The following is a 26,748-nucleotide window of genomic DNA, read 5'->3' on the forward strand; positions in this document are numbered from 1 at the left end:
ATTATTCTAAATGCTTTAACATTGATTCATGAAGTGAGGAATGAGAAATATCCACACATTGCAGAATCGGTAGTGCAGAGAAGTTAAGTAACTTATCCAAGGCCACTGCATTGGAGAGCTAAACTTTGAATCTAGAACCTCTAACTCCAGTACATGTGCCCTTAAGTGTGACAATCCAGGCCTGAATCCCATAGAGTGCGATTAATATAGAAAGATTTACAGCTCACAACCATAAAAGGCTTAGGATTAAATGTTGGAAAAACCTATATCTCAGCCAGTTTGATCATCAAAAACCACAATCTGTTCATAAAATATTTATTGTACAATTACTATACTCATTACTGGATGCTATCCATGCAGCTTTATTGACTAAAGCCAGAAAAACACATCTACATGCTTGCAATCTAACTACCCATGACTATTCCATAACTAAATCTACTGGTTATTACTCAGCACTATTCAGCCAAAAATGAAAAAAGAATCAAGCACTCAACTGAATCAAATTACCAGTCAGCCAAACAAATTCCACTTAAAAGCTATTATTGTATTATAGATGATTGATTTTTTATGAGAAATAAGAGCAGAATTATAGAAATGATTTCTGGCAATAAATCTATTCATAAAAATTACCACCACTGGTCCTAGTTGCCCAAATTTGTCTAGACTCTAGAACAGTGTTCACTAAAAGGTCACCTGTTTCATATTCAATTGGTGCAATTTTTTTAATGTAGACTTATGTGCAACACTTCCATGTCAATGCCTTTTGCAATGGGTCTCAGAGATCTGAACATTTAACAAGCTCTCAATATTTTGCACAGTCCCTTAAGTTTGAGAACCAACAGAAAAAGGATGAGAAAGAAGGCTTATAGGACTCCCAGAAAATGGAAGAATGTATACTAAATAGGAAATTTGTACTAAAAGAGGAATTTGTACTAACGGATAAATTTAAAATCTCTAAAAAGAGACATTATAAACTCAAGTATGACCTGATTTTTGATCATATTTTTATTTATTAATAATTATTTGTAATTTTTTAAAGTTGACACATGGTACTTGAACATATATATGGGGCACAGTATGATGGTTTTTTTTTAACTATTATTTAACAAATATAAATTTCCAAAGTACAGTTTATGTATTACAGTGGCTTTTTCCCCCATAACCTCCCTCCCACCCATAATCCTCCCATCTCCCACTCCCTTTCCCATTCCATTCACATCAAGATTAATTTCCAATTATCTTTATATACAGAAGATCAATTTAGTATATATTAAGTAAAGATTTCAACAGTTTGCACCCACACAGAAAGACAAAGTGTAAAGTATTGTTTGAGTACTAGTTATAGCATTAATTCACATAGTACAACACATTAAGGACAGAGATCCTACATGAGGATTACTTACGTGCACAGTGACCTATCAGTATGATCAGTTGTGAACTGAAATTGATCACTTGGACTAGTGAGATGGCAATGGTACATGCCACCTTTATGGGATTGAATTGGAATCCCCTGGCACATTTCTAACGCTACCATTTGGGGCAAGTCCGATTGAGCATGTCCCAAATTGTACATCTCCTCCCTCTCTTATTCCCACTCTTATATTTAGCAGGGATCACTTTTCAGTTACATTTAAACACCTAAGAATAACTGTGTGCTAATTAAAGAGTTCAACCAATAATATTAAGTAGAACAAACAAAAAAATACTAAAAGGGATAAAGTATTAAGTTGTTCATCAACATTCAGGACAAGGGTTAATCAAGTTAGCCTTCTAAGATACATTCATATTTAAGTTTCCAGATAAATGTATTTGTTAAAATTTCCTTCTCCAGCAGCTAACAATAACAAAACCAAAATATTTTTCTTTAAGATTTATTTATTCATTTGAAAGTCAGAGTAACAGTGAGATTTCCATGATGGCCAGAGATGAGTCAGCCCAAAGCCAAGAGCCTCATCATGGTCTCCCAAATGGGTGGCAGGGACCCCAACACTTGGGCCAGCTTCCACTGCTTTTCCCAGGTACATTAGCAAGGAGTTGGATTGGAAGTGGAGCAGCTGGGATACAATCTGGCCTTATAAGAGGCTAGCATTACATATTGTGGTTTTACCCACTACACCACAATAGCCCCTAAACCAAAGTGTTTTAAACAAACACAGATTATTTTTTCTTTCTATCTCTTATGACTATAGGTCCATAAACAATTAGTTGGGGCTAATGATCCAGCTATTTAGTTTTGCTATGGGATAACCTGAGCTTGCTGTCTTTCTGTTCTATTCTTGGCACACCATTTTGCTGACTCATAGTCACAAAAATGGAAGCTCAAACTCCAGAAGAGCACTGAAAGCAAGAAAAAGGGAGGAAAGAGAAGATAGTGCTAGTTCATGGTCCCCAACATCTTTCAGCAAATTTCTACTTAAGTTTAATTGATCTGAGCACTATCACAAGAGCACATCAAAAGAGGCTGAGTCAGCAAACTACATCACACAGGCCAAATGCTTCCTGTTGTTTGCTTTTGTAAATATAGTTTTATTTGAATATAGCCACATATCATGTAAAAAAAATCTGTAGGCACCTTCATGGTGTATCAATGAGGTTGAATTTAAGATAAATCTCCTGACCCACAAAACCTAAAATACTGCTTTACACTTTAACAAAAATATATTTTATGACTCCAGTTTAGACCAATATTGATCCATCACATGCTACCGAAGTTCAGATGCCAGAAATAAATATTGGGAAGGTAATCCCGGCATTTGCCACACTGTTTGTTCTCAGATAACATTATTTGTTTGTTATCCCCATTTGTTAAAATTAAAAGAAACAGATGTCTTCATAAAGTTCTAACTCAAAGTCCTTGTTAGAATTAACTGAAACATGAGGATTCGTGAAATATTAACACAGTGCCTCCCACACAACGAAGATTCAATAATGTTAGGCTATTAGTACTATTCACATAAGATCTACTACATTAGCCTTTCACTTTTCTGAACTGCCACCTGAACTAGTTTGCTTTAGCAACTACTGAAAGTTATTTTCATTTAAATATTGTAATCCTATGAATTATACGTGCCTAACAGCCTTCCTTTTAGCAGATTATGATATATATGGGCTTGAAATCCCATTCCAAATAAATATAGACACAGAGACTGGTTAAATATTTTAGCACCCACAAATGGACTCAGGCATATTTATCAGATATTAGTTATATCAAGTGTAAAAGAACTCTTCACTTTTTTTTTTATATAGGCGGGACAGTGATTGGTCCATTACTGAAAATCATCTTTAAAGAAAATTCGTGCTCTATGGATCCTCTTCCTGGCATGTGGCAACTTTACAATAGGGTTCCTATCAGGCTTTGGATAAATATTTCAGCAAGTCACATTTAACCTATAGAGTTATCTTGAAAGCATGCTTCACAAAAGGGTATTTAAGTTCATAAGGCCAGAAAGTCTTATATAAAATTTCTTTGCTTGTACATATAGTCTTTATTCCTCATAGTCAATGAGAAAATATAATCTAAAATGTTATTTTTGAAATAAATGAAAATGTCCTATTAACAGGTCGCTATAAAAAGTTATTTTTTAAATACTAAAGCATAGTCACAGAAGGCTGAACTCTTCCACTGTATGATGTTTTTCAATGTACAATACTAAATTTCTGTATTAAAAAGACATGAAGATCTACCTTCACAACATAATTTGAAACACAGAGAAAAAAATGTTACATGCTGAGCAGTGAAATTGAATTTTTTTTTCTTTTGCAGGAGACCTATCCATTTCATTCAAGTCTTACATATTTTTAACTTAAAAAAATAAAAATCTACAAAATATTTTGGTAAAAATCTGTGGAACTCTGTAGGGGTCCAGGGAGTAGAATGACATTATTTCCCTGTATTAGATGAATAACTCATCAATTGACTCCATCTCCATTTAACTCCAATGGAAAAATAACAGAAAGAGTTTTGTAAAAGTAATTTTCTATCCATTCCAATCTTCAGTGCTTTTTTTTAGAATTATTAATGAAAACCTAGATATGCTGAATAGAGATGCTCAGTAGCTTGAGGCTTGAGTCTAAATGTTTGGAGATGGCTGTCTTGTGCTGTGGGCAAATATTCATCATAAGTCAGGTAGCTATGAGAAGGCAACTTCATCAACAAAAAATTGACCTCACCAGAAATTTTGAAATCGAAAACCATCAAAGTCAGCATTGCCAGATGTCCTCAGAAACACTGTTATTTGGACATAATTCACCATGTACTCAAAAGAATTAACTGGTTTATTTGTCTCATCCTTGACAAACAAAAATTCTTAGGAATTCAAATATGTAGCATAAAACATAAAAATTTCCCAAGACATTTCTTGGCATTGAGACATTCAAGGATCACCCAAGGGCTGGTTTTCTTTACAATGCTAAGCAGCTTCATATCCATGGTGAAGAACACATTAATCTTTTGTAAATACTTATTATATATATTACCACTTTTGTAAATGTTTATAGATTAACATATTACCCTATTTTTAATATTTCTCCCAGTTTTGATGTATCCTCTGCATTATTTCCAGTATCTCTCTTCTTTCAGAGCACCTCCTCAATGGTACAGAATCTACAGCTCCTCTTTCTAAGAAGTTTCATTTATATTTTCTTTCTGCCAGCATCATTTTTAAAAATAAAGGTTTATTTATTTATTTGAAAGTTAGAGTTAGAGGGAGAGAGAGAGAGAGAGAGAGAGAGAATCTTCCATCCATGGGCTTATTCCCCAAATGGCTGCAAAGGCCAGGGCTGGGGCAGGTGGAAACCAGGAGCTTCTTCCTGGTCTTCCACATGAGTTACAGGGGACCAAGCACTTGACCCACCCTCCACTGCTTTTCCCAGGCCATTGGCAGGGAGCTGGATCAGAAGTTGAGCAGCCAGGACTAGAACTGGCACCCATATGGAATGCCTGTGTAGGAGCTAGTGTCTTTACCCACTATGCCACAAAGCTGGGCCTCCCCACCAGCATCTTGCAAACTTATCCATTGAACTATATCCAATTAACATACTTTAATTTCACTCACAAATCACTAATTTGTGCCTTTTCACTTGTTATTCTTCCATTGACATTCTTAAGTTCATATCCCAAATAATATGTCCCTAACAGTGAAATATCAGATATTGATAATGGCGGTGAGCAAAATATACCTGGGACAAGAGAGCATTCTTGACATATTGCCAATGATCAACTAGAGCTGTATAAACTAGTTATTCTGAAACTTGGATTTAAGAAAAAAGCTTAATTGAAGTATTTTTCATGTACACTGAAATTACCTACTTTAATTGTACAAACAACAATTTTAGTCAATTTACAGAGAAAACAATCCTGATTTTTAAATGAGATCACTGAAAATTCAATGGATGTCATAAATATGATGGATATGATTGATTGATTTATCCATAGTTGACAGTAGAGAAGTTTAAATAATTTAAAATGCTTATTCAAAGGGAAAAGTTTGTACTTGAAGGAAAAACCAAGTTTACTGTTTTCAATGTCATTAAAAATAGTAGAAAATAATTTTACCAAGAATGTATCTACTAATTCCATTTGCAAAACGAATGTATATTTTTTAAGTAAATAAGATAGTTACTTCTTTAAGTGGGCATTAATCCAGTGCCCCATAATAAAACTCTAGAAATTTCTTTTCTAGAGGCATGTCATAATGGTTGCAAAAATATAGGGCCCATCTATGTGGTCATCCAATGATTTCTAGGCAGAGTACTCTCTATGCTTTGTAAACTTAAATGATTCGGAGCTGGCAAAGAAAGATGGTAGAAATAAATGCAGCACTGGGAAATAGTTTTATGCGTCTTATAGGATCAAATTCTAATAAATTACGGTAATTTGAGTGCTACTAAGCAGAAAGCTTTTATTGGACGCAAAAGCTTTCTGCTGGAAAGAAGTAAAGATTACAAAGACTACGATTATTATGTATTCCACTTTTCCCATGTCTAAAAATCTGTGTCAGATACGTTATGTTAAAGAAGCAAACCACACTGGAAAATACTTCTACCTTCATATAGAGTGGCTTACACCTCTGCTGTCTCCTGACTGAAAACCAGTTGATTCAAAACCAATTTTAATGTTACTTGTGTTTTTAAAAGCTAATTTTGGACCTTTAAAACTATTTGTATATTAGATGGAATTTTGTTGTACATACCAAGACTAACCAAAAGCAAGTCTCATCATGGGATGAATTTATTCTTAGTCATTTTTAAAAGTTTTTTTTTTTGTTTTTGCAAGACAGAGTTACACAGAAGGAGACACACACACACACACACACACAGAGAGAGAGAGAGAGAGAGAGAGAGAGACAGACAGACAGAGAACTTCCATCCACTAGATCACTTCTCATGTGGCCTCAAGCAAGGAGGTTCATCCAGATCTCCCACACAAGTGTAGGGGCCCATGCTCTTGGGCCATCCTCCATGACTTTTCCAGGTACAGGGAGCTGGATCAGAAGTGGAGCAGCTGAGATTCAAATTGGTGTCTAAAGGTATGTTGGCATTGCAGGCAGTGACTAACCACAAAGCCACAAATCTGGTCCTATCATAATCATTTTAAGCCATGGTACTTGCAAAAAATCTATTTGATTAAATATTTCATGGTGAGGATTCATTCATTATTTGTCACAATGGTTGTGCTATTGGATAATGGTAGTTCTCATTAGAAATTATATAAAAGCAGTAGCTTAAAGACAATTTCATTTGTGATTAGACAATATAAGAGGAGTTTAAAAGGCCATGGAAAACAGTATAAAAAACAAGTTTATTTTGTTGCACAGGAATTTTGTAATCCGTGCATAGTTTTTTCATAACACAAATTTTTCATGAACTTTCCAATGACCTCCAACATTTATAGATGTCAAAATATTTACATCAAAAAAGTTTAACTTTTGAATTCATTTTTACTTTTTGGAATACCCAAATATATGCAATCTTTATATGTGCCTATCAAAAGTAAACATTTTAACACTGTGGATACAGGAAGACACAAAAATTATATGGCTCCTCTGAGAATTTACTGTCTGATAGTTAATCCAGTCCCCTTATCATTTTATTAGGAAATCCCAAAAAATTTTTCACTATTTCCTAATCAATTTTGGAGACTCATCTGGTCAATTCCAGACTCCAGTCTCTTCCACTCTCCAATTGGCCGCAACGGCAGGAGCTGCACCGATCCGAAGCCATGAGCCAGGAGCTTCTTCTGGGTCTCCCACGCAGGTGCAGGGGCCCAAGGACTTGGGCCATCCTCTACTGTTTCCCAGGCCATTAGCAGAGAGCTGGATCAGAAGTGGAGCAGCCAGGACTTGAACTGGTGCCCATATGGGATGCTGGTGCTTCAGGCCAGGGCATTAACCCACTCCGCCACAGTGCCGGCCCCTGGCATCATCCATTTCTACAGAAAACTGTAGATGTACCAAAACTGGAACCTATAGGCATACTTCAGCTTAGCCTTCTCCCAGTAACTGACTGAACAGATTTATTCGATAATCAACACACATCTACCTCCTTTCCATGCTGAAGGTCCACTATTTTTAAAAGACAAAAAGGTCCACTATTTTTAAAATATGTAATGTTGTTGAATTTAGCAAAGAATGTGAGGAATGAGATCAAAAGTTGACTAAGTCTAATTTTTGTCCAACAAGAAAAATTAAACATATTTTCATAACTATCAAAATTCACTTTACAAAGTACAATATAGAAAGATTACAGAATTTTGACCATAACATCCTAAAACTTATGTATATTATAGGCACAACATCAATAGTATTTCTGGAGAAAATTGTTTTTAATGTTCTCTTCATTCTCTTTTCACACTAAAAATTATTTTCATGAAAATTTTGTTCTTCCCACATCCATCATTCAGGCCTTTCCTTAAATAACATTTCTCATAGCAGTATTAGATCTTGTGAGTAACGTGGCACCCCCTGGCAAAATATAATGTATAGAATCATTATTCATAAGAATAATTATTGAGCATCATTTGTGTATAAGAAACTGTGCTGAGGGGTTCCAAGGTGGTGGAATAGCGACAGGGTGGTCTGCTCTAGGCTAGGCGAAGCTGATAGGAAAAAAGTAGAGAAAGTACACTCTCAGGGGACAGTTGCAGGGAAAACTGCAGTGGGAAGTCCTGAAAAAGCAGTGAAAATGGCCTGGACCTGTGTGAAAAGCAGACACGCAGCAACAAACACAGGTGGAACAAAGGACCCAGCAGCCCGGATTTGGAGAAAGCACCCACTCTGGTGAGCACACTGAGGTCAGAGTGCAGGGGTCAACATCACTGTTGACACAGCTAGAGGGAGAACCTAGTGGACTGCACTGTCTTTGAGTCTGGGCTGGAAATCTCAGGGGAGAGAAGCAACCGCTCACCCAGAAAAAAAAAAAAAAAGGAGTGTGTGTGTGTGTGTGTGTGTCTGTCTGTCTCTCTCCCCTTCACCTCCCCCCTCCACATCAGTAACCTGCAGCCAGCTGCCATTTTGGACATAAGCTGCTCCAGCTCTTTTGTGTGAACTCAGCAATGAGCAGGGACAACCATGTTGGCAACAACCTGTTGGCAGGGGCAACCATGGCAGCCTGATGGACTAGGCAGGGACTGTCTCCACCTTGTTAGCAGGGCAACAGTAGTGGCTCCACTGCACCCACCTGGTGGGTGGCAGGGGGAGCCATCCTGACAGAAAGTGTGGGCCCAGCACAATGGTGAAACAAACGGGGCTGCAGCCTGTGGCTGGTGAATATTGTGCATGCCTGTGATCCAGGGATTCTGGCAGAGGGAAAAAAATCTACAATCCCCAACGCCTTTGAGTCTGGCTGAGAGGATCAGGCTCGATGTGCCTGGGCAGAACACACACAGGCAGCAGCTCTGGGAACCCCTCAGTCTCCCTGTGGACAGGACAGGCTAACAGGGAGCAGTGAATCCTCTTGCAATCCTTGAAACTGGGAGGCTTGGGTGTAATGACTATGAAAATACTGCAACTGCATGAAAAGGTGCAGGGTGTAGCTGCATGCGGCTCCACACACATGGAACCCCTTGGTTGCCTCTGAAGGCTCAATACAGCAGGAACCATTCACAGTGAGGACTGTGCAGATAATTTGTGTGGTTCAGTGGCAGCACAGACACACTGGGGGGCTAACACTCAGGCACTGTTCAGCATGGAGAGAGGAGGTGTGTGGGTGACAACAACAACAGAGGTGACCATTCTCCCCACTTCTGTTAAAAGGAGGAGATATACCATGCCCAACTTGGGTGTCACCCTGGATTCTCACTCCTTCCTAGAGCACTGACCAGAGCTCCTGGCCACACCCACCACACACTTCTTGGTATTCAACAAAGAAAAGATATTCCACTAAGCCACAGAGGCATAGCTCAAAGATAAAACCATCAGAGGGAAAAAAACAAAACATTGAGTAGCTCCACAGATGGCTAAAAATAAATGCAGAAATTCAAGAAATAAGAATAAGGAAGAGGCCAGCGCCCCAGCTCACTAGGTTAATCCTCTGCCTTGCGGCGCCGCACACCGGGTTCTAGTCCCAGTCGGGGCGCTGGATTCTGTCCCGGTTGCCCCTCTTCCAGGCCAGCTCTCTGCTGTGGCCAGGGAAGGCAGTGGAGGATGGCCCAAGTGCTTGGGCCCTGCACCCCATGGGAGACCAGGATAAGTACCTGGCTCCTGCCATCGGATCAGCGCGGTGCGCCGGTCGCAGCGTGCCGGCCGCGGTGGCCATTAGAGGGTGAACCAACAGCAAAAGGAAGACCTTTCACTCTGTCTCTCTCTCTCACTGTCCACTCTGCCTGTCAAAAAATAAAAAAAAATAAAAAATAAAAAAAGAATAAGGAAGAGACCATGACCACCCCCCGACAAAGGAACACAGTGACATTTCAATATTATATGTGAAGATGAAGAGATTCAGGAAATCCTGGAAATGGAATTCAAAAGATTAATTATAGGATTACTCAAAAGCAATCAGAAGCAAATCCATGAACCAAAGAAACCATAAATGACATGAATGAAAATTTATCCCATGAAATTAAAATTTTAAAGAGAAATCAAAATGAAATTAGAAATTAAGAATTTAATAGATCAAATAAAAATGCAGTGGAAAACCTTAATGGCAGACTTGGTGAGGCAAAAGAAAGAATATCTGAAATAGAAGAAAAATCTTTGGAAATTATATAGTCAGACAAAAAAAGAAAAAAAGCAAGAACAAAGTAGAAAACATAAAAACAATGTTGGACATTTATGGGATACTATCAAACTACACAATATATGGGTCAGGGGAGTTCTTGAAGGTATGGGAAGAGAGAATGAACTAGAAAACCTATTTAGAAAAATAATTATAGAAAACTTCCCCAATTTGGAAAAGAAAGGGATGTCCAAGTACAGGAAGCACATAAAACTCCTAATGACCAGAAACTATCTTCATCATGACACATTGTAGTCAAACTTTCAAGAGTAAAACATACAGAAAAAATTCTAAAATGTGCATGAGAGAAATACTAGATTACTTTCAGAGGATCTCCAGTTAGACTCCCAACTGACTTCTCATCAGAAAACCTACAGGCTTGAAGGGAATGATGAAATACATCCAAGTCTTAAGAGCAAAAAACTGTCAACCAAGAATACTGTACCCTGCAAAGCTCTTGTTTATAACTGAAGGTGAAATAAAGGCCTTCCATAACAAACAGAAATTGAAAGAATTTGTCAACACTTGCCTTATCAAAGATGGTTAAGGATATGCTACATGCAGAAACAGAAAGATAATCATCATTATGAAATATATGAAAGCAGAAAATCCTCCTGTAAAACTATAAAAGAAATCCAAAGTAGGGGCCAGTGTAGTGGCTCACTTGGTTAATCCTCTGCCTGTGGCACCAGCATCCCATATGGGCGGGTACCAGTTCTAGTCCCGGCTGCTCCTCTTCCAGTCCAGTTCTCTGCTGTGACCTAGGAGGGCAGTGGAAGATGGCCCAGGTGCTTGGGCCCTTGCACTCACATGGGAGACCAGGGAGAGGCACCTGGCTCCTGGCTTCGGATTGGCACAGCACCAGCTGTGGCAGCCATTTGGGGAGTAAACCAATGGAAGAAAGACCTTTCTGTCTGTCTCTCTCTCTCACTTTCTATATCTCTACCTGTCAAATTAAAAAAAAAAAAGAAAAGGTTACCCAAAAAAAGAAATCCAAAGTAAACAATAGGATTATTTATGGAAAAATGACAGGGACAAGTCATTATTTATCAGTAGTCACTTTGAATGTAAATGGCCTCAACTCTCCAGTTAAAAGATGCAGACTGGCCAAATAGATTAAAAAACAAGACCCATCTATTTGCTGCTTACAAGAAAATATCTCATAAACAAAGATACCTACAGATTGAAAGTGAAAGGATGGAAAAAGATATTCCATGAGGACAGAAAGTATAAATGGGCAGGTAAAGCCAACCTAATATCAGCAAAATAGACATTAACACAAAAACTGCTAGAAAGAGACAGGGAAGGGTACTCCATAATGATTAAGGGATCAATTCAACAGGAAGATGTGACTATAATAAATGTATATGCAATGAAATATAGGGCACCTAGCTATTTAAAATAAATGTTCATGGATCTAAAGGAAGACATGGACTCCAGTACAATGGTCATGGGGGACTTCAACACACCACTTTCATCAATGGACAGGTAACCAGATGGAAAAATCAATAAAGAAACAACAAAGCCATTCGAAACTATAGACCAAATGGACCTAACTGATATCTACAGAACTTTTCACTCATAGTTGCAGAATACACATTTTTCTCATCAGTGCAGAGATCTTTCTCTAGGATAGATCATATATTAGGCCATAAAACAAGTCTTGGCAAATTCAAAAAAATCAAAATTATACCATGCATCTTCTCATATCACAACGGATAGAAGCTGGATAGAATTCAACAATTGCTAGAATATGCAAACATACAGAGACTGAAAAAGATGCTCCTGAAGGAACAGTAAATAATAGAAGAAATCAAGAGTAATAAAAAATTTATGGAAGTTAATGAAGACATACATCATACCTAAATTTTCTGGTTACAGCAAAAACAATGTTAAGAGGCAGTTAGTGCCCACATCAAGAAAATCCAAAGGTACAAAATAATAAGCTATCAATACATCTCAAGAATCTAGAAAAAAATAACAATGCAAACCACAAATTATTAGGAGGAAATAAATAATTAAAATTAGAGAATAAATAAAATTGAAACCAAAAAGTTACAAAAGATCACTGAAATGAAGTGTTGATTTTTTTAAAAAATAAACAAAATTGACACACCATTTACCGAACTAACCAAAAAAAGAGGGAGAAGTCCCAAATCAATAAAATAACAGATTCAAAAGGAAATGTAACAACGTATACCACAGAAATAAAAAAATCATCAAAAGTTACTACAAAGAGCTGTATGCCAACAGATTGGGAAATCTAGAAAAATTGGATTCCTGGATACATAACAAACTACCAAAATTGAGTCATGAGAACACAGAACTCAAAAAGATCAACAACAAAGACCAAAATTGAATCAGTAGTATAGACCCTCCCAACAAAGAAAAGCTGAGGACCAGAAAGTTTCATTGCCAAATTATACCAGACATTAAAATAAGAATTAATTCCAATTCTTCTCAAGCTTCAAAACAATTGAAAGGGAGGGTATCTTCCAAACTCCTTCTATAAAGCCAGCATTGCTTTAATTCCTAAACCAGAAAAAAAAAAAAAAAAAAGAGAGAGAAAGAGAACTATAGACCAATTTCCCTGATGAAAATCCTCAACAAAATACTAGCCAATCAAATCCAGCAACACATCAGAAATATCATCTACCCTGACCAAGTGAGATTTAGCCCTGGTATGCAGAAATGGTTCAACAGCTTCAAATCAATAAGCATGATACATCACACTGACAAATTGAAAAACAAAAACTATATGATTATCTCAATAGAAGCAGTGAAAGAATTTGATAAAATACAAAACACTTTCATGATCAAAATCTTATGCAAATTGGGCAGAGAAGGAACATTCATCAACATAATCAAGGCAATCGGGCCAGTACTGAGGCATAGCTGCCTGAAATGTCAGCATCCCATATGGGCACCGGTTTGAGTACTGGCTGTTCTACTTCAAATCCAGCTCTCTGTTGTGACCTGGGAAAGCAGTAAAAGATGGCACAAGTCCTTGGGTCCCTGCTCCCACATGGGAAACCCAGAAGAAGTTCCTGGCTCCTGGCTTCTGATTGGCACAGCTCTGGCCATTGTGATCATCTGGGGAGTGAACCAGATGATGGAAGACCTCTCTCTCTCTGCCTCTGCTTTTCTGTAACTCCACCTTTAAAATAAATAAATAAATAAATCTTTTTTTAAAAAAATCAAGGCAATCTATGACAAACCCATAGCATCTTATTGAATGGAGAAAAATTGGAGGCATTCATACCAAGATCTGTAACCTGACAAGGATGCCCCATCTCACCATGACTATTCAATATAATCCTGGAAATTTTACTATAGCCACTGGCAAGTAAAAGAAATCAACATGATATAAATTCAGAAGGAGGAAGTGAAACAATTCCTATTTGCAGATGACATGATTCTGTTTATAGGGGATCCAAAAGACTCCACTGAGAGACTATTGGAAATCATAAAAAAGTTTGGTAATGTGGCAGGATATAAAATCAACAAAAATCAATAGGCTTTGTATACACAGACAATGTCATAGCTGAGAAAGAACGTTCAAGATCAATCCCATTCACAACACACAAAAAAATAAGTATCTTGGAATAAATCTAACCAAAGACTTCAAAGATCTCTATAATTCTATGATAAAACTACAAAACATTAAAGAAAGAAATAGAAGAAGACATTAAAATGTGGAAAAATTTCCCATGTTCATGGGTTGGAAGAATCAATATCATAAAATGACCATATAACGGAAATGAATTTATAGATTCAGTGCAATCCCCATCAAAATACCTACAACATTCTTCTCAGATCTAGAAAAAAAATGATACTAAAATTCATATGGAAACACAAGAAACTCCAAATGGCTAAAGCAATCTTAAACACAAAAAGAAAGCTGGAGGCATTTCAACACCAAATCTCAAGACATACTACAGTGCAGTTATCATCAAAATAGCCTGGTACTGGCACAAAAACAGATGTGTAGACCAATGGAAGAGAATAGAAAATCCAGAAATCAATCCATGCACCTACAACGAACTTATCTTTGTCAATAAGTGTAATTCAATACCTGCAGCAAAGACAGTCTCTTCAACAAATGGTGCTTTCTCTGCATCTATTGAGATAATCATATGTTTTTTTCTTCTGCAGTTTGTTAATGTGATATATCACATTGATTGATTTGCAAACATTGAACCATCCCTGCATACCAGGGAAAAATCCCACTTGGTCTGGGTGGATGATCTTTCTGATGTGTTGTTGCATTCTATTGGCCAGAATTTTATTGAGGATTTTTGTGTCTATGTTCATCAGGGAAACTGCTCTGTAATTCTCTTTCAATGCTGCATCTTTTTCAGGCTTAGGGATTAAGGTGATGCTGGCTTCATAGAAAGAATTTGGGAGGATTCCCTCTTTTCCGATTGTTCTGAATAATTTGAGGCAATTTTGGGGACAGAGCAACATTCGGCCAGTGGCTTTTGTGCACAGTTGTGATCTAGAGATTCTAATGAAGAGAACTGCAGTCCCCATTGACTTTGAGCCTGGCTGGATGTGGTGGGGGCAACCATGTAGGACAGTAAAGTGCCTGCAGCCTCCAAGAACCAAGATGCCTAGGTGGAGCTGTCTCCAGGAACATCCATGTCTCTGTTGACTGAACAGCCTGGCAGGGCTGAGAGAACCCTCTGTACCCAGTGACTGTGAGGGACTCGTGTGCTAAAACCATCAGGATCTGGTGGTTGCATGAGAGGGTGCACAGTGTGGCAGGGTCTCTGAGCAATCACTTAGTACAGCACCACAGGCTTGGAGCTCCTTGGTTGTCTTGAGCAGAGTATTGCAGTGGGAACTATGATCACAATGAGAACTGCACAGATCATTTGTGCAGTTTATCCAGTGGTGAAGATACACGGGGGCTAACACCCAGGCATTGGATATTAGCCTAGTGAGCCACGGTGCTGGCCTGCAACACTGTTTTTAAGTTTTCTATTTTCTTCTTGTTTTTTTGTTTTTGGTCTGAATGTAAGATTTCTAAAGATTTGTCTTCTAGTTTGGATATTCTTTCCACACCTAAGACCCATATGTTGGGTCATTTGATAGTATCCATAAATTATTATTCTTTCCACACCCAACTTGTATATTACCCTGGATATTCACCCCACACCAGAGCAGTGACCAGAGTCACAACACCACACAACTCTTGATATTCACTGAAAGTGTAGCTGTTCCACTAAACTACATAGGCATAGTTCAAGGTAAACACCCTCAGTGGAAAAAACAAAGATCAACTCCGCAAATGCCTAGAAATAAATTCAAGAAACAAGAATAAGGAAGACACCATGACCCCCCCTAAAGGAACACAACAACATTTCAATATTAGAATTTGAAGATGAAGAGATTGAGGAAATGCCAGAAATACAATTCAAAAAATTAATCATAAGATGACTCAAAAACAATCAAAAGCAAATCCACAAACTAAATAAACCTGTACATGACATGAATAAAAATGTTTCCCATGAAATTGGGATTTTAAAGAGAAATCAAAATGAAATTTTAAAAGTGAAGAATTCAGTAGATCAAATAAAAAATGCAGTGGAACACCTTAACAGCAGACTTGGTGTGGTAGAGGAAAGAATATCCAAACTAGAAGACAAATCTTTAGAAATCTTACATTCAGACCAAAAACAAAAAAACAAGAAGAAAATATAAAACTTAAAAACAGTGTTGCTGGCCAGCACCGTGGCTCACTAGGCTAATCCTCCACCTGTGGCACCGGCACCCTGGGTTCTAGTCCCGGTTGGGGTGCCGGTTCTGTCCTGGTTGCTCCTCTTCCAGTCCAGCTCTCTGCTGTGACCCGGGAAGGCAGTGGAGGATGGCCCCGGTCCTTGGGCCCTGTACCCGCATGGGAGACCAGGAGGAAGCACCTGGCTCCTGGCTTTGGATCGGCACAGCACGCCAGCCGTAGTAGCCATTTGGGGGGGGTGAACCAACGGAAGGAAGACCTTTCTGTCTCTCTCTCTCTCGCTGTCTAACTCTGCCTGTTAAAAACAAACAAACAAACAAACAAACAAACAAAAAAACAGTGTTGCATGGGCCAGCACTGTGACATAGCCGGTTCAGCCACCATCTGCAGTGCCGGCATCCCATATGGGCGCTGAATCAAGTCCTGGATGCTCCACTTCAAATCCAGCTCTCTGCTATGGCCTGGGAAAGCAGTAGAAGATGTCCCAAGTCTTTGGGCCCCTGCTCCCACGTGGGAGACCTGGAAGAAGCTCTTGGCTCCTGGCTTCAGATCAACACAGCTCCGGTCATTGCAGCCATCTGGGGAGTGAACCAGTGGATGTAAGACCTCTCTCTTTCTCCTCTCTCTCTCTCTTTCTACCTCTGCCTTTCTGTAACTCTGCCTTTCAAATAAATAAATATTTTTTAAAAAACAGTGTTGGAAATTTATGGATACTATCAAATTACCCAACATATGGGTCTTAGGAGTTCCTAAAAGAGTTATCTATACCCCCATGTTTATTACAGCTCAATTTACAATAACTCAGGTTGTTGAAATCTTTACTTAGTATAGAATTGGTCTTCTGTGTACAAAGTTAATTGAAAATAAATCTTAATGGAGAATGGGACTGGCAAGCAGAGAAGGAGGAGGAGAAGGGGCGGGGGGGAGGCAGGTATGGTGGGAACAATAGCTATATTCCTAAAGTTGTACTTGCAAAATTTGTATTCCTTGAAAAATAAATTTAAATAAATAAATAAAATAAGAAAATAGCTCAGATATGGGTTCAACCTAGATGTCCATAAACTGAAGAATGGATAAAGAAATTATGGTATATATACACTTTGAAATACTACATAGTGGTAAAAAATGAAATCCTGTAATTTGTAACAAAATGAATGCAATTGGAAACCATTATACTTAGTGAAGTAAGCCAGTCCCAAAAAGACAAATACCATATGTTCTTTCTGTTGTAACCAGTAGTATATCTAAAAGGTAATTTATAGCAGTGAAATTGACAGTCTGTGATGCAATGATTTTGAATAACCCTTGTTTTTACTGTTGAGGAACAATGTTTTTTGTTTATTTGCTTTTGGTTTTGTTTTCTTTTCTTCATAATATTGTTGAACATAATATTGTTGAACTCTCCTGTTAGTGCAGGGTTAATTCTATGGGTATAAAGTTAACTAAAAATAAATCTTTGTAAAAAAAATAAAAATGAAAATTGGTGGGAGTATGGGCAGGAGGGAGGTAGATAGGTAGAACCACTTTGTTCCTAACTTTGTATATGAAATGCATGAAGCTCCTATTCCTTACATAAAATTTTACAAAAGGAAAAAAAAAAGAAACTGCTGACTCTTGGGCTGGATACAAAGGTAACAAAACATCCTCCCTTACACCAGGAAGCTTAACATCTCCTAGGGAAGAAGAGACAGTACCCAAACAAATTTCAGTGGAGGGGGCCTGGCATTGTGGAGTGGAGGGTTAAGCTATTGCTTGCAACATTGGGTTGCCAGTTCAAGTCCTGGCTGCTCCACTTTCCATCTGCCTCCAATCCAGCTTCCTGATAATGCAAATACTGGGATGATTAAACTTCTTGGGTCCCTGCTACCTGCATGGGAGACCTGGATGGAGTTCCTGGTTTGGACTTGACTGTTGTGGGCATTTAGGGAGTGAACTAGAGGATGGAAGATCACACTCTTTCTCTCTGTCTCTCTCTCTGTCTCTGTCTCTCTCTCTCTCATAAATACAAATAAATAAATTGACTTGAAATAAATTCCAGACCCAAGTGATTTGCAGTAAGTGTCCTGTGAGTGGGACAAAGTGGCTTCGCAGAGCGGTGTTGTCACTGCTTCTGGAAGGGGATGTCATCTTATCTTTCCTTTTGTAAATCACTAATAGGTTGAGTTATGTCCAAAAATAGCACTTTTATTCATCCAATTATCAAAAAAACCATAAATGGAAAGAATAATGTCAAGAATCACTTTCTGGGGCCAGCACTGTGGCGCTGCGAGTTAAAGCCCCAACCTGCAGCGCCGGCATCCCATATGGGCTCCGGTTCGAGTCCCGGCTGCTCCACTTCCAATCCAGATCCCTGCTAGTATGCCTGGAAAAGCAGCGGAGGATGGCCCGGGTCTTTGGGCCCCTGTATCCATGTGGGAGAACTGGAAGAAGCCCCTGGCTCCTGGCTTCAGATCAGCTCAGCTGCAGCCATTACGGCCATTTGGGGAGTGAACCAGTGGATGGAAGACCTCTCTCTCTCTCTGGCTCTACTTCTCGCTGTAACTCTGTCTTTCAAATAAATAAAATATCTTTTAAAAAAAAAAAGAATCTCTTTCTAATACTATTTACAAAGAGTTTTATATTAAAAATTTTTAGAAATACAGACACTTTCAATTTCCAAGTTGTCAAGAATAAAGATTTCATAACTGCCATTTATACTTGGTCCAGGCATATAAGCAAATGTATAACTGTGCAGTCTTCATACTGTCTTGATGAACTCAGTTTCCAGAATGTAAATCTACAACCAATTCTCTGTAGAAATGGAAAAAAACTGTGCAGCATTCTACATAAGCCTTCTCTATAGTTTTCCTTCCCTTCCTTCAACCTATCCCCAGAGATCTCACTCTGTATTTATTCAATTACTGTTGTCATCTTCCATAAACCACTCTCTTTATAAGTCTCCTTATATCATTTCTAAACTTCAAAGACAACACATGACATATTAAAATTCTAAGAGCTTCTGTGCCCCCGAAAAGGTCACAATCATCATTAAACTACATTATGTATCATTTTTAAAACTACATTTGTATTTCAACACCTTCAAATGAATCCTATAGAAATCTTCATATACAAATAAAAACATTTACGACATTGTTATAATATTTAAAAATTTTTATAAGAAAATAGTTACTTATTGTGTTTAACACATGTTGTAAACATTAGACCAAAATAGGTAAGCAGTTGGCTCAGAGTTCAGGCATTACTTGTGATGCCCACATCTCAAACTAGAGTGCTTGGGTTGGAATTCAATCTCCACTCTCCATTTCAAAATTTCTGCTAAATTTATACCCTGGGAGGCAGCAGGTTATAACTCAAGTGCTTGGGTCTTGGACACCCACATGAGAGACTCAGGCTGAATCCCATGCTCCAGGATTTGGCCTGGCCCAGCCTTGGCTGTTGGAGGCAGTTGGGGCATGGCCAGAGGATAGAAAAATCTATCTCTGTCTCTGTGTTTCTCTCTGTCTCTCTCTATCATTCTTTACCTTTCAAATTAAATAAAATAACTTCAAAAAATTAGACAAATCTATATGTTGTTGGCACAGAACCATCTCCAAGACTAGAAAAATATGCATATTTTACAGAACTCTATGATCGTGTTCATTTGCATATGAAAGGCCAACAGGACACTTCCTAACCTGTTTTCACTGCTTTTCTGTGGGGAGGAGATTGGCATTGAGAGATAGGGTGAAAACGACTTTTTTTGCTTTGATATTTTCAGTTTTTGACAGTTTTGCACCAAGTATGTATTCACCATGTCATACCTTTTTTTAAAATGTGACTTTTCTCTTTTTTAAGATGTATTTATTTATTTATTTGAAAGTCAGAGTTACACAAAGAGAGGAGAGGCAGATAGAGAGAGAGAGAGGTCTTCCTTCTGATGGTTCACTCCCCAATTGGCCGCAATGGCCAGAGCTGCACCAATACGAAACCAGGAACCAGGAGCTTCTTCCTGGTCTCCCATGTGGGTGCAGTGGCCTAAGGACTTGGGCCATCTTCTACTACTTTCCCAGGCCATAGAAGAGAGCTGGATTGGAAGAGGAGCAGCCGGGTCTCGAACTGGCACCCATATGGGATGCCAGCACTTCAGGCCAGGGCATTAACCCACTGCGCCACAGCACCGGCTCCTAAAATATGATTTTCCTTAATGCAAAGATTTGTTTATGAATTTTTTTATTTATTTGAAAGGCAGAGTTACAGAGAAAGAAGGAGAGATGGGCAAGAGAGAGCTTTCATCTGCTGGTTCACTCCCCAAAAGCCTGCAACAACTTGGGCTGGGCCAGGCTGAAGCCAGGAGCCAGGAGCTTCATGTGGATCTCTCATATAAGTGGCAAGGGCCCAGAGACTTGGGCCATCTTCCACTGCTTTCCTAGGTGCATTTGAAGGGAACTAGATTGAAAGTAGAGCAGCCAGGACTCGAATCAGCACCCAAGTGGGATTTTGGCACTGCAGATGGTTGTTTTACACATTATGCTACAGCACCAGCCCCATGTCATGTCTCACAAATATTTAGAACACTTCCTTTGGAAGAAATCTAATTTACCAACAAAAGTTACAGTCTAGTTTTTGCAGATTAAGATCACCTCTGTTTTCAAAAGCTTAAAAATAAGAGTTGATGAAAATATTTAGAATTCAGAAGAATTTCAAAACAAAATTGTCTTCTTTTCACCCCATATTTTTCTAGTTCCCTATATTTGAGGAGAATTTCTCAATTTGAGTTGAATTCAGGAATTAAGAGTAATGATTAGGGTATGGTCAGGCTGACTGGAAAAATGGGGGTTTGTTTTAGAAAGGTAGGTACAGTTGGAAATTTACTTCTTAAAACAGCTTACAAAGTCTTTGGGAGTTTTAAAATCTGTTCAGAAACTTGTACCTTTAAGAATCCAGGGTATACAGGTTGGATGAAGGACATTAAGAGAAAAAAAATAGTGCAGAAGAAAGTAGGACTGAAATTTAGAGATTTTTTAAGGCAGCTATTTTATTAATGATTTATTTTAACAAATAAGTCATCATTTAACTTATTGCTAAAATTGAAAACATGGCCTTTTTAGAAGTCCATTTCTGCATCTTCCCCATCTGTCTCAAGGACTAAGTGACAGCGACATGCATCATAACAAGGCATCACCATTTTGCAAGGGTCATTGCCTTAACTTCCAGACAAGGCATTTAAACAAGCAAACCTATCTTCAAGGCCAGCCAACCTTGAAAATCTTTGTACTCATCTTCCACATGACTACCACATGGCTGCTATATAACCACCACCTACTATGATCTGAGTAGTTCTAGCAAAAATACCAAGGCCAACATCAGTCTTTTCCCTCTTTTGTTGGGTATCTTTACAATAAGCACACACTTTCACTCTGTTCATTAGTTCTTCTATTAGCACACACACACATAGACACACAGACACACAGACATGCACATACAGAGAGAGTCCTGGTAATCATAAGGATTTGGAAAGTTTAGATATTCCTGGTATAAGCTTGAGACTAACTGGATGACTTAATTGTATTTTTATCAACATTAGAACACTTAGAGAAGAAGAAAAGGAAAGTTCATGCTATTTTGTCCCATTATGAAATTAAGATCTTTTACAAATACTAAAACCTGATCAATTCAACTCATTTTTGACAACTTCATGGTCTGGTGAGGTAGGAAACAGTGAGATTATGCACATTTCTTACTGTCTGTCAATATTGTAAGCAGAACTTATACCCATGAATTCTTACAAATAACCAATAACTATTTAATACAAAAACTAAAAACATTTAAAAATGAATTTCTAAAGCTAACCTGATTTTTCCTTAAGGCAGGGTTGAAGAGAACGGATTCTTTTGGCCATCAATCAGCCTCTCAACACAAAGACCAGGTACCAACTTCACCAACTGAAATCAATCCCTCTATTCCCAGGAAAGGAGATAGTGATGAGATGGGTGTTACCACTCTTTATGTAACATTCTGGAAGACACACTATTGGGTCTGAGTCATCATGAGTGCAGAGCCTGAAACAAACATGTAAAACATGAAAAAAATGTAAAAAACAAACATGTAAAAACAAACATGTAAAACTAGTTTTGAACTTTAAATCAACCCTTAATATGCACAAGAATGCAATTCAACAAATGCTTCGTAATCACCTTAACCTTTTTATTATTAGATTATTCTTTACCTTGTGACACAGTTTTTCAAAAGTACTCTGCAGTTTATGTTGCAGACATTGCCTTTCCCACCCAAAAAAAAGGCTGATACAGCTCCAATATTTCCAGCTGGAATCTCTATTAAGTAAAAACATTGCAGATTTTAAAGATATATTTTATTTACATGAAAGGCAAAATGACAGAGAGTGGGGAAGACAGAGGAAGACATCTTCCATCCACTGGTTCACTCCTCAAATTGCTACCATCGCTAAGGCTGATCTAGGCCAAAGCCAGGAACCTTGAATTCCCTCCTGGTCTCCCATGTGAGTGGGAGGAACTCAAATACTTGGACCATCTTCTGTTGCCTTCTCAGGCAGGTTAGCAAGGAACTAGATGGGAAGCAGAGCAGCAAGGACTCAAACCAGACTTCTGATATGGGATGCCAGTGTCACAGGTGGCAGCTTAACTTGCTGTGCCACAACACTGACCCCTACAGTATTTTTTCAAGGTTGGTACAGAGAAGAACCCATCAAAGCACCTCTAAGTCTCTCCTTGGTGACCCTGAGTTTTAAAATTATGGTCTAAAATGTAGTAACTGGAATTCACAAAGGAAGGTTATTGAAACAACATGAATTTGAGACTACTTCCACACTGTCATAGCGAGCCTGTTAACTCACAAAACTTCCAGAGAACATAGTCCAGTTCACAAAGTAACACTGACAGAAATAAGATTTGAGAAAAACATCCTTAAACCTTCCCCTGAGAATCAAACTCCAAAATGCAAAGAGAACTGATCTTCCTTGTGAACCACGTGTATCATAACAGAAAAGCTCCAACAACATGTTTTCCCTCTTAAGGGATTTAGTCCAGACTTCAGAGTGATTAAATTGGTAGGTGTTTATTTAAGAAAAAATTAGGAAAATATAACTTTGAACGTCATCTACGTCAAAAATGAAATTTTGTCATCTATTTTATTCATTTATATTCAGTTAATCAAACAAATTTAAGTTTCTTAACAGCAAATGGTAAGAAAGTCTGTCAAAATAAACATTTAACTTAATTGATGGGCTAAGTAGCCAATAAAAACAGAGAACTAATTATCTTAAAAAATAAACAGACCTCTAAGTCAATACATGTTTATACATGCAAGCTGGTGGAAGAGAACAAAAATGTTTCAGTCAGCAAGCATGAGCTGCCCTGATTGAGATTTCTTAGTCTTCAAAAAAATGTAGTCCACTATGTCCTCAGATAAATTTCCAAAGAGAGCCAACTCACTTTAAAAACAAGCAGTCATTCTTTTTAACCTAAAGTAACTAAGGTGGCAAGTACATTTTACATACTCTAATGTAAATATATACACAAGTTTGTGGAAAATGCAAATTATGAAAAATATGTATAGATTTCAGTTTTCTCCATCAAAGTACTTATATAATTCCATTTTCCATCAACTTTTTAAAGTACCTTCATATAATTAACAACCAGAAAAACTTCTTTAGACAGTTTGTAACTTTTAAGAAAAGAAAAACCTCTAATGAATAAGCATTGAATATCTGCACACTATCAGAGGAAAATATTCTGCTTCACATATAACATAAAGTAGAAAAATTAATATGGCACATGAATAACATGCTTTTGTAAAATATTATTTCCATGTCTTAGATCCTATGGTATGTTGCAGATACTATAGAAAATATTTTTATTCATCACTAAAATACCCGGGTAGGAAATGCTAGTATTTATTCACCAAAATCTCAGTGAAAATTAGACCAAATAAGAGTGATGAATTAAAATTTTCAATGCATAAGCAATTTGTTCCCCTTAATTTTAAAATTACCATTAAATAACTCTATCAACCATGTTTTTTCATACAAATATTACTATTTCTCCTAAACTTCATCATCTTATAAATAGAAAAGGTCAAACCAGAAACAATTTTTAACTTCTCACAGTGTAGTCTTTTGTAAGGAGTACAATATCCTAAAAAGATTAGTTATTGCAATCAATTGTAAACTACCAAATAAAAATTATGCCAACATTTTTTAATTTTAATTTTAAACACCAGGAGCTGATTTCCACTCACCCACATAATGACTCTCACAAAACCTCCTCAATGGCTCATATGTTGGACAAATATCTGAACACACTACATTTGCCAACAAAGTTCTAACATCAACTTTATAAATGTCATGATCCTTAATGCTATTGTGGAATAAATGGAGAGTGTTCCTTGAGTCCATTTGGCTAAGATTGCAAGTGTACTTTGTTTCCCCAAGAGAAGAAAGAAGAGTAGTAAACCATTTTTGCAGAACGTCATTCTCCCACAACAGTTTATGAAAGAAACATCTGTGACAAGAATCACTAATGCTTTGCTCAAAGCCACAGTCGACAGTAAAAGAGCATTGCTAAAAGTGGCAAATCAATCCCATTCCGCCCTTCTCAGAGCATGACACCTAATTTGCTATGTATCACATGTATTTTCCTCACATGTGCTGAGAGACTGTGACACTGATGTCGTGGCTTTCGTCCAAGCCTCAGCTGAATAAACACTTGGGCCATACAGTGGGCAAACTGGCATCTTTTAAAACGTCTTCTGTCCCAGGCAAGTTAACTTCACCTCAGGGAAGCATTTTTCCAAGTTTTAGTTTGCAATTTGGGTGCATAAATGGAATCTCTGAACACTGTTTGGAAAACCTTAAATCACCTGACACACATAGAGTACGTTCTGTATTTTTTAGACCAGTTTTCTGGGTGTAATGCACTTTTTATTTGACTACATGAAAACATAGGCCAATCCAATAGACAAAATTGAGTAGCAGTATGTAAGGTCTTTAAACATATTACTACACTGCAGAACATGCTTCAAAAAAGAAGCAGAAGAGATCACCATATTACATAAGTCTGAAAGTGCACTATTGATTTTTTTAGCATATATGTTACAGACATACAAAATATATACTGAAACACAAATCTTCAGTGCTTGGCTGGATGAAAGTTGCATACTGAATGAATACACTTGTGACCAAGCAGCAGAACACCATCACCACCACAAAACCTTCTTACATTTCCTGGAAACAATTACAATAGTTTTTAAATTTGACACTAGAGTCTTTTTTTAATTTTTATATATTTTTTAATTTAATTGAAAGGCAAAGAGAGAGAGAGAGAGAAACAGAGACAGCAGTGTGGGGAGCAACTCGGACTAGGCTGTTACTGGAATTAAGACTTATTCTATGCATCTGCTCTCCCACAATATGGCGCTGAGAAGGGAGTAACAACTTCTACGCAGCTGCCTCTCGACAACTTGATTGACTGAACTGCAGGAGCTGATCCTGCTCCTGATTGGAGGAGAGCAGCGTACTCGGCGTGTGGGTAGCAGAGTTGGGATTGGTGAAGAGGACTATAAAGGAGGAGAGAGACAACATGCACCAGGAACACCTGAGGAACATCTGAGCAGCCCCCGAGAGAGCCGGCCGGCGGTGTGCCGCTCCCCTGCGGAAGTGGGGAAAGTGGCTAGGGGGAACCGCCCTTCCACGGAGGTGGAAGGGACGGTAGCCAACCCGGGAAGAACCAGCAGCAAACCCGGGGAGGGCCGAGCAGACAAAAGAACAGCGCAGGGTCCTGTGTCATTCCTCCACGAAGAGGGGGAGCGACATAATGGTGCCGTGACTCGGATATGAAGCCTAGGCAGGGTTTAGTGTCGTTCCTCCATGAAGAGGGGGAGCGACACAGCAGTGGTCTTTCATTCGCTAGTTCATAGCCCCACATTCCTGCAACTGGATCCGGCTGAAGCCAGGAGCTTGGAATTGAATTCCAGTCTCCCACATTATTTGTAGAAACCCAAGTATTTGAGTTTTCACCACTGCCTTCCAGGGTGTGCATTAGCAGGAAGCTGAATGGAGTCAGGACTCAAGAGCAGTCATTCCGATATGGAATGTGGGCATCCCAAGCAACATCTTAATCACTGCTGGAAATACATGCCCCAACATCCTTAACTGATGGGAAAACATCACTTAAATTATATCAATCAAACAGTTAGAGTTCAAATAAAGAATATAGATGCATTCGGATCCTGTAGTTAATGAAGATACCTCTGTGTGTCTTCTGTGAAACTTCAAATGATTCTTTGCTATTTTTCAGTAATTAAGGAAGTCATCAATTACCACTGCTGTCAAATTACCCTTTTTTTAAAATCCACTGAAATTTCATAAAAATACAAGGGTAGAAAAATGTGCAGGGGTATATGTCATCTCTGCCACAAGTTGTTTTGATAATAACTTTGACTCCCTTGTTTGATTTCCTTCCTTCTAAAGAACTTTAATGTATACTTCTTTTTCAATTCAAATTATACTAACAAGGAAGAATACATATACTAGAATTTTCTATGCCTCAGATTTATCTTCGATATGGCTATTCCCAGAACAAACAAAAAAAGTCCATTTTTTTTTCTCCCATGTGCCAGTGTTGTGTGCCCCCCCCCCCATCGCTTGGGACACCAACATCCTTTATCATGGCACCAATTTGAATCCCAACTACTCTGCCCCCAATTAAGTTCTCTTACTAATAGGCCTAGAAGGCAGTGGAAGATGGTTTAAGCACTTAAGCCTCTGCCAACCATGTGGGAAA

The 26,748-nt window shown here is 38.2% G+C and overlaps 1 long non-coding RNA gene across 14 annotated transcripts in view; it reads right to left on the minus strand.

The window, feature by feature from the left end:
* LOC103350411 (collagen, type I, alpha 1b) overlaps positions 1-26,748 on the minus strand; it is a 335,748-nt gene that overhangs the window by 122,286 nt on the left and 186,714 nt on the right. For 12 of the 14 annotated variants that reach the window (XR_011388170.1, XR_011388163.1, XR_011388167.1 and 9 more), the window contains exon 2: positions 21,782-21,990. The exons of the other annotated variants lie outside the window; for them this stretch is intronic. This is a non-coding gene — a long non-coding RNA (collagen, type I, alpha 1b). The remainder of the gene's footprint in view (positions 1-21,781; positions 21,991-26,748) is intronic. 14 annotated transcript variants of the gene reach the window in all.

This window comes from Oryctolagus cuniculus, chromosome 4, assembly GCF_964237555.1.
Source record: "Oryctolagus cuniculus chromosome 4, mOryCun1.1, whole genome shotgun sequence".
Classification (NCBI taxonomy): Eukaryota; Metazoa; Chordata; class Mammalia; order Lagomorpha; family Leporidae; genus Oryctolagus; species Oryctolagus cuniculus.